The sequence below is a fragment of the Agelaius phoeniceus genome, chromosome 2, assembly GCF_051311805.1.
Source record: "Agelaius phoeniceus isolate bAgePho1 chromosome 2, bAgePho1.hap1, whole genome shotgun sequence".
In the NCBI taxonomy this organism is placed as follows: Eukaryota; Metazoa; Chordata; class Aves; order Passeriformes; family Icteridae; genus Agelaius; species Agelaius phoeniceus.
Window position 1 is genome coordinate 115,025,671 of NC_135266.1, and position 8,902 is coordinate 115,034,572.

Here is an 8,902-nt window from a genome sequence, read left to right on the forward strand (position 1 = left end):
TACCAAGCACGAACTGACAGGAGAAAAACTGAATTGCACTCACAGGTCTAAGGGGTCCTCCTGGGCTCACCCCACTCCTAACAGAAATAAATTAATAATGCAATGCCCTCTGAAGTTATCCACACTGTTGCAGAGTTAAAGCCAAGCATTTTAGTGGATGGCCCTTAAGCACAGATCCTGTCACACCCTTCAGCTCCCAGAGCAGCTCTAGAGATATCCCAGTGTGTTGTGGGGTCCAGGTATCCCACAAGGGGTGGTCCAAGCAATGATCAAGTTGGAAATTTCAGTAGAAAGTTGAATTTATCACTGTGTTTAGTACTTCCTGCATCACTCAGTCTGTGATGAACACAGCAGACCTTCTCAGCTGTAATGTTCTCAGAGATATTTGTGCTACAACTCCTGGGTCTGACTTATGCAAACGCTCAGATCTGCTCTGGGCCCAACTGCCTGCACAAATCTCTGACAGCTTTATTGTCAGGCCATGGCAGAAGGATATACCTCCTTAGAAAATAACTTGAAAATAACTTTATCATTATTTTAGGCACCTCTGACACATCTTTGGGATTTTCTGTCTGCAGCTCCAACAGACACTGCTGGAAGAGGGACAATTCTATTGACAAGCTGTCCCTGCTATAAATGTGATGTTGTGCCTCACTTGCACATTTAGGAGATGTCTTCTTCTTTCATCTATTTGGCAAAAATTGTCTCACACATGCTGGAAACATCCATGCTGAAGGAAATTATTGTTACTTAACTCACATAAACAATGCAGAAGGTATTGGCAAATAAAAGGGTTGACCTCCACTGATTGCTGCAGCCAGAAAATGTCTTTGGATAACTGTTTCTCCTGAGGCTTCCAGAATATGAGACAAGTGGTTTTAAATAACTGTAACTGCTTTGATAATTTATTCTATGCTTAGATACATCCATCTCCTTTTTTGTTCCAAGACAGAACCAAAACCAGTCAGCCACTGTCCAAATCAGGTAAATCTGACGTTACCTTCATCTGTCATTAAAGCTTGAAGAGACAGACTCTCCTATAGACTAAAGTCAAACAAGATCAACTTTTGCAAGATCAGTAAGACCAAATAACCTGAACAAGCACTGAGAGACAAATCTTTGATTGATATGAATTGTGACCAATGCTGTACACAAATTAAGAGCATGGCCCTGAGCTTTGGTATTTCTTCTGCAGGATCTTAGCTTTGAACTTCTGAGGTCCCTATTTACCCATTTCCTTGCAGAGAATGTTTCCCATTTAAATAAACACTATCAGGGCTCTTCACATAGCACAGGAAGTCCAGGATTGGGATTCACTCAGGGTCTTGCTGAAGTGAGTCATTTATTATTTCAATTAATTGTTCAGCTATACTTATATGTTTGCTATCATTCTACAGGTTTTGAACTCTTTCTTTTTTTAATTTTTTTCCTCATTCTCAGGGCATGATCTTTGCAGGAAGGGGCTGCACAACCGAGGCAGCTGCTAAAGAAATATGTCACTCATTAGTTTCACACTGGCAAAGTAAATATGCTAGCAAAAGTCTTACATGTCTGTTTATTTGTGAGAATGTCTGTGGCTGAGCCTTACGTGAAATAAACCAAAAGAAGACAAACGTCAACACCTCGGCTGACAAACCCAAAACAAAGGGCTTTACCCTAAACTGAAGGTCCTTTTTTGCCTGCAGCAGAATGCTTGCAGCCCCACTTGCTGCAGAGGAAAGGCAGGAGCTCAGGAGAGCTCCAGGCCCAGCTCTGAGCTCATCCTCCCCTCCCCAGGCTGGGTGGGATGCAGCTGCCCAGATGTTTGTTTGTCCAGCTCCCAGCCCTGCTCCTCGGGCTCTGCTGCCTGCGCTCACGGCCAAGTCCCCCCCTTGAGGCATCCCAGGGACTCCTGCAGCCTGTGGGGAGCCTGCAGAGGCAAGGCTCTTCCCCCTGTGCTGGATAACAACTCCATTTCCAGCACTTCATTAACTATTGCAGCTGCAACAGACCCACTGTAACGGGGGGAATGAAAAACAAACCAAACCAAACCAAAAAAACCAAAAAACAAGCACAAATCTCCTCAATGCTGCCACATCCAGCATTAAGGATGGCACAATCCACACCATTTTTCAAGCTCTTGAAAACAAGCTTTTTGCCTCAATGTTTACAGCTGGCAAATACACCAACTTCCCTCATGCCTCCAAGTCTCAGTATCAAATCATTGTGATCTGGGACTCTCAAAAATCTGAATTTCTGAATGGAGCAGAGCCTTCTGCACTCTGCCTGTCCCACTGGCACATGGGCCATAACCAAAATCAGCTCTTGAGAGACCTGTTGGCAAATCCAGTTTGCAGCTTATCAGCTTGGGATCTTTCAAATTAAGGCTATAAAATATCACAAAGGTGTTTGCAATAGGCTGATGTGCATGTAAGAAGTGGCTGAGGTGCATGCAAGTTCAGAAAGTACAAAGCTCTGAATTTTACTGTCCAAAGAAATTTTCATTTTCCTACAAGAGGTTTTTTTTTTTTTTTACCTTTCTTCTTTTAATTTTTTTTTTTCCTTTAAGAAGAGCTATTTCCTGGGCCATTCAATTTGCATTAGTAAATGAATTATGCACACTAGCTGAGAGTCACACTGAGAAGTGATGCTCTGAATGGAATACAGGATGTATTTGACTAAGGAAAACTTAGGCTACACAAAATCTCAGTTGTTTCTTGCAGTAGATTTCCTGAAAAAGGACTTTTTTCCCCCTAATCCTACCAGCTGAGACTTTCTGAGTGTACATCCTTAAAGCTGTTTTTAGAATTATATCATAAGAATTTAAAATCTCATAAACCTCGATTGATCACAGAATTTAGGCAATTCATGGATTTTCCTGTCACTTATGAGCTCCCATTTTTAAACAGTTGTTAAAGCATCCAGCCACCTATGATACCAGGACAGGAACATGATAGGAAAAGGAAATCCAAGAGGTGATTCCCACAGGAATTTTGAGTTGCTGCTCACCCCTGAGAGGTGCAAGTGTGTAATGCACAGTTTTACATATAGACACACCTGAAAAATTAGGGTTGGATCAATGAAGTTCTCTGCCAGGGACCATTCAGTGAATCTAACAGGATGAAAGGTGGAGATGGTGATGACAATTATGGAAGAAAATAAAGCCAAATAAAAGATAAAGTTTAACTTGAAAGGGACACAAATGGAAAGAACCTTATTGAAATGTTCTAAGCTGTGAAACCGTCTCTTTCATGGAAACTAAATATGTTCAAAACATATATATTTTTACTCTCTCTCTAACAAAATCTTCCCCACCCCAATCAAACCGTGTTTATCTCTGCTAACAGATATTCTGACAGTCCAATTTTCTTCATTTGACTTTTATAGTTGCTAGAAGCACAAAAGCCAATGGACTCCATCGTGCTGGCAATGGCTGCCTTGTCCACACTGACCTGGAAGGAGACTTCTCAGGGGAAGAAGGCTGAACATAATGTCACAAAAATGCTCTATTTTTGCAGCTGAACTGCACATCACTCCCTGCACACTGTGTTTTTGCAGCTGGAATACCTAATTTGTCTTATTATCCACACCATATAGAATCTCACACAGAACGCTGTCACAGAGGTATCAGGACAACACAAATGTGCATTAACTATTGCAATATATTTTGCCTTCATTTTTATCGTGGTCACAGCAACAAAAAACTGCCTCAATTAACCTGTTGTAGGGCAGAGAATCACCTCTTACAGGTGCATTTGGGTTGCACTGACACAAAATGTCACACATAAGTGACATTTTCCTGAGCTCTGGGTAAATTCAGTGAGCTGCACATGCCCTGACTTGGCTTACTGGGGCCAAAGTCTTGATGAGGGGCTCCAAAATCTTGATGAGGGGTTAAACTCTCACTAAACAGCAGCAGGGAGCGGGATGGTTGGCAGAGAAGAGCCACTGCTCAGACCCTAAAGGTACAACTTTAACCACAGGGTTATGTGGAGGAGCACAGTGCAGGCAAACCCTGCACACTGAAAGGATGGGAGCTTGGAATTAGTTCCTTCTCCTCACCCTCATTTTGAAACAGAATGCCTTAGAAACCATGAGAAACAATGCTCTTAAAGGCCAGAGGATTTCTATGGATTGTTCAGGGTTTTTCAGTGGCTTGGAAATGTCCCATTCACCACCCTGACAAAGGGGAGCAGAGTGCCAGCATTCTGGGGGAAACTTCTCTAAGTTCAGGTACATACCTGTGGTTGATCTTCACAGAACTAATAGAGAACTAATGTGCTTTTGTATCTCTGCAGCTCCATATGCACAAACAACCAATTGTTAATTATGATCTGCCCGTGTCCAAAGGGACATTCATTGATCTGAGCTCTGTGCAAAGATGTTAGACTGCAATTTAAATGTCACATTGCATAAACCCACCTGCTTACCTAACAAAATTCAGCACTCCTTGCCCACACCAAGTCTCAGCCCCTAATTAAAAAAAACAACAACAACAAACAAAACAAGGAGATGGCTACATCTATTGTTAAACCAGTTTTAAAAGCAGAGCTCAAGGAACTTTGTGAAAAAACATGGTTTTGTGCTGGATGTATTTTCTGTAGCAAAACCAGGATCTCTTGCTGCCCAGTCATTGCCAGAGGTCTTTCAAATGAGGATTACAGTTTATTATTCCAAATACGCTTTGAGATAAGGAAAGGAAAAAACACCAAAAAACCCCCACAAAAAACAACCAACAAAACCCCTCAGAAACAAACAAAAACCACAGCCAATCAAGAAACTCCCAGACTCATTTAAAATATCTACACTGCTGTCTGTTTATCTTCACTCAAATCAGCTTGTCTTCACTCAGATTCTTATCTTGTTTAGGTTGCTATGGGAACTGCATAGTTTTTAATTTGCAAAGAGAAGAGTGTAGTACTAAATGCTAATTGAATATTGGGAGTCTGGGAGCCTCCCAGATGTCTTTTTACAGACTCATAGAAACATTTACCAGACGTGGGAAGAGACTGAAACTTGTGGAAAATGGCAGGAAAAGAAATCACCTTACCTACTCCCCTGGTTTCTATTGGAGAAGATGAAGTACATTTTACTTACAAATAGCTAGTTTGAGGAATATAATCATATTTCAGTTTGGTTTTTTCCCTGTATTTCCCATGGAAGAAAATGGGAGAGTCTCATTGGCATACATAAAAAACTACTCAAACATGGAAAGGATAGCTCCTCTTTTTATTTCTTTTACTCCAGCCTGACAGTAAATTTCTCTGAGGGCTTCTAGATTTAGCCTCATGCACTCTTTTCCCCTGGATGCTCCTTGCCCTATGTCTCATGAATTCAGGAACTGCATCTATTTCAGATGCAAGAAGAGGTTCTCTGGAAAAAAGTCTGTGTACAAAAAGGACAAAGCAGACTCCTTCAGCCTCTGACAGAGGGATGACAGCTCTTACACTGTCACATGAAGGACTGAGGGGTGCAGCCAGAGCAGAGATGCAGCAGCAGCCTTTCACTTTCTGCATTTCCTATTAATCTCTTTCAGAGAGGCAAAGCTCTCTCAGGGCTGACACCGATGTGAATTTAGCAGGACTCTGGCTTAGCACCACTAATTAACAACTCCTTTGCTGAGCCCCGTGGTGATTAGCAGGGCAGCTCTGGCTGCAGGAGGTGATGCCAAGCCTTTCTTAAGGTGCTGTGATATCACAGCCTTGGCATCTCCAGAGCTCTGGCCCCGTGTCCAGGAGCGGAAATCCGAGAGCAGCAGCATCAGCAAGTCTGCATCCTTAGCCTGGTGCCAGAACCAGGACTAATAAAGCCCTGCCCAGCTCCTGGCTCAGCACTCTGGTCCTGCTGAGCTCAGGCAAAGTGCTCCTGGCTTCTTGCTGAACACGTGTGGCTGAGTGTGGTGGCAGGAGGTGAACAAATCCTGCCAGCTCAGGCCATGAGTGGCACCTGCCCTCCCCAGGGTCAGAGGGCCAGGCTGGCTGGCAGCTGCTGTGTTTTCAGCCCTCACTGCTTCTAAGGGATTCAGCCCTCAGGCTTGTCTAGGTAGAAAAACATAAACAAACCCTGTGTGAGAACCTCAGCCTGCACTGCACTCTCTGCAGCAGGATTACCTCAAAGTTACCTACAACTCTCCTAAAATTAGCTCCACTTGAGGCTGAGCACACCTGAGGCCAGTCCAGTGCCATGTCTGAATGGCCCAACCCTCATCCAACCATGGAAAACCCCCTTGACTCCTCACCCATATCCTCCAAAACCATTCCCCAGGCAGCAAGCCTTGCAAGTGGATTATTTTCTTTCTGTGTATTTATACCTGTGTTTACACGTGCTGTAAGGTGTAATGTTTAGGATGTAACCTGTATGTTCAAAGCAAAACATAAAATTTGTTGTGTTTACATGGTAGTTCTTCAGAAAAAGAAACAAGAAAAAAGTCATTTCCCACTTGAGCACATCAACAAATCAAGAATTCCAAGCACTTTTTCTATGACAGCAGGGGAAACAAAAACCTGGAGCACCTTTCTCCTTGCTTGCTGCTATTTGCTATATTTATTTATTCAGCCCAAACTGTGAGAAAACCTTTCTGCTTGAGGTTATTAGACTACAGAAAATCTGTTAAAAAGTTATCAAGGCTTGCCATAAATACGTCAAGGTAAGCTGAGTAAATGACACACCCAGGGAGGCTGTCCTGGTAGTTATTTACAATCAGTATTTTAAAAATCACACCAAATTTCAAATTTGAACCTGAATTTCCTAAGATCTCTGAAGCTGCATCTTGAAATACCTCTGCTAAATGAGACAGCTTGTTAGGATCAGAGAAGAGATGCTCTACCAGGATGGCATTACCTGCCATCTGCTGTGGAAGAGGCAAGTCAGGCATTTTTTGTGTGCTCTCTAGACCTGGAGAATCATGTCTGAAGCTGCCTGCTTGTGCCCAGCCAGCTAAAAGCAGGCTAGGGGTTACTAACTTGCAACAAAGAAAGAAGATTTCACAATGAACTGTGACATTTCACAGCAATGTTCAAGACATTAATAGAGAGAAAGGATGAAAGGTGTTCTAGAAGTCTTTTTTTTTTTTTTCCTGGGCAGAAAGAGATGAATTCATTTCATTTCACCTACAAATCTTTCCTAAGCTACAACTTGAATCTTTCTTTGACCCTTGCTGTTCCATTCTTCATGGCACCTTTCCAAGTAATCTAGACCAAATATTCCACACTGAATACCTGCATAGATGAAACACAAATCTGGAGCAGCCCTGAAGCTGTGAAAGGGAGACAAGTCTCCATCCCCTTTCCTGTTCAGCTAGAAGTGCTTTGCATTTTGGGGGAGAGGGGGGAAGGCTTCAAAGTGGAAAGCAAAAGAAAGTAATGGAAAATATTTAATGAATTCCAGATGATTCACCAACTGCTCGGCTCAAAATGCAGAGGGGAGCTGATAGACAGAGAAGGAAATGCAAATTAGATAAGCAATAAAGCAGGAGAGCTGCACAGCCCCAAATTCTCTTCAGATTTCTCAGAAGTCAGTGTTTAGATTTGGCTTTGAATTGACATAATGGGCACATTTTACTTGATGTCTTACTAGCAAGTGAGCCAAATCACAGTGCACTTTAGTGCTCCAGTGTTCTAATAAGTATTTGCTTCAAAGCAGCAGTTCAGATCTCCCTGTGAATTTTGTCAAGTACACATCATATCAAAGGATAAGCATTTGTCAAAGCCTTTATTCAGCCACAAAGCAGGGGGAAGGTTTGTTTAAAGAATGTCAAGTTGCACCTGCTGCCTCACACAGGGAGGATGAAAGGCACGACTGGAATGTCTGTCACTGTTGAATTTTTATTTTTCATTTCTTAAAGTATTTTTAACCGATGTGAAAAGACTTGTTGTATTACAAAAGCAGAGTGTTGCCATAAGCTATTCAGAGCCTTTCAAATGAGAAGATAATGGATTTGGGGCTAATAAAGTGGTGCTTGTCTGTGAAGCAAAAGAGTGGAATTAGGCTGGCATGTTAACAAGATGTGCATGCTAAAGCAGCCTGAAGTATTGCGCGGCCTTTGCTATGTCAGACTTCCAAGATATTAACCCCTAAATTTGCAGTAAATGTGAGATTGTTCCTTTAACCTCATGGGCAGAGAGTCAGGACCCACAGCCCTTGTGGGGTTTGGCTTCCCTTTGGATATGATGGGGATGAGGAAGCTTTGATTCTGTCCTTCAGCTTCCCCCAGAGTGATTTCCCCAGCACAGGGAGCTGGGGCAGACAGAATCCCCTTCCCAGGGCAGGCTGGGGAGCTGTGGCTGAGACCTGCCCCTTGCACAAATAAATCCAACAGCACTTATCATAAAACAGTCCACAGCATCAGATCTCCACGTCCTCTTAGCTTGTAATATAAGTTATGATCATGTGCACAGAATAATTTTTTTTTCTATGAAACAATGGTTTCTAGAAGAAAAAAAAAGAAAAGGGAGACAACACATATCTACATAAGGGTAGACTCATGTTACCCTGAGTGTAGTGCACAGACCCAGCCTTTCTGTGCCTCTTTCCATGCTGCTGGCCAGGGAGAACCTCACCTCTGTTCCTGGTGCAGGGATTTGGCAGGGTGAGCTCTAAAAAGAATGAGGTGCTGAGATCCTTTTGCAGCTGAGATCAGCTCCACAGCAAGGAGCCACGTGAAGAAGGATTGCCTACAAGGGGATGCAGACACTAGACCCATTTAATAAACCTCAGCTATTATCACAAGAGCACATGGACTGTCAGGGAGGAGAAAACAGGGCTGCCTTTGCTGCAGCCCCACAACACTTTCTCCCCTTCTCTGCACAGCAAGGGATTACAGAGTGGAAAGTAACATTAGGCAGCACAACTCCAACCAGCCAGCCTGAGAATGAGGGACTCAGAAAACCAATTAGAGAGGCTCCTCTGGTTTTTGTCATCCACA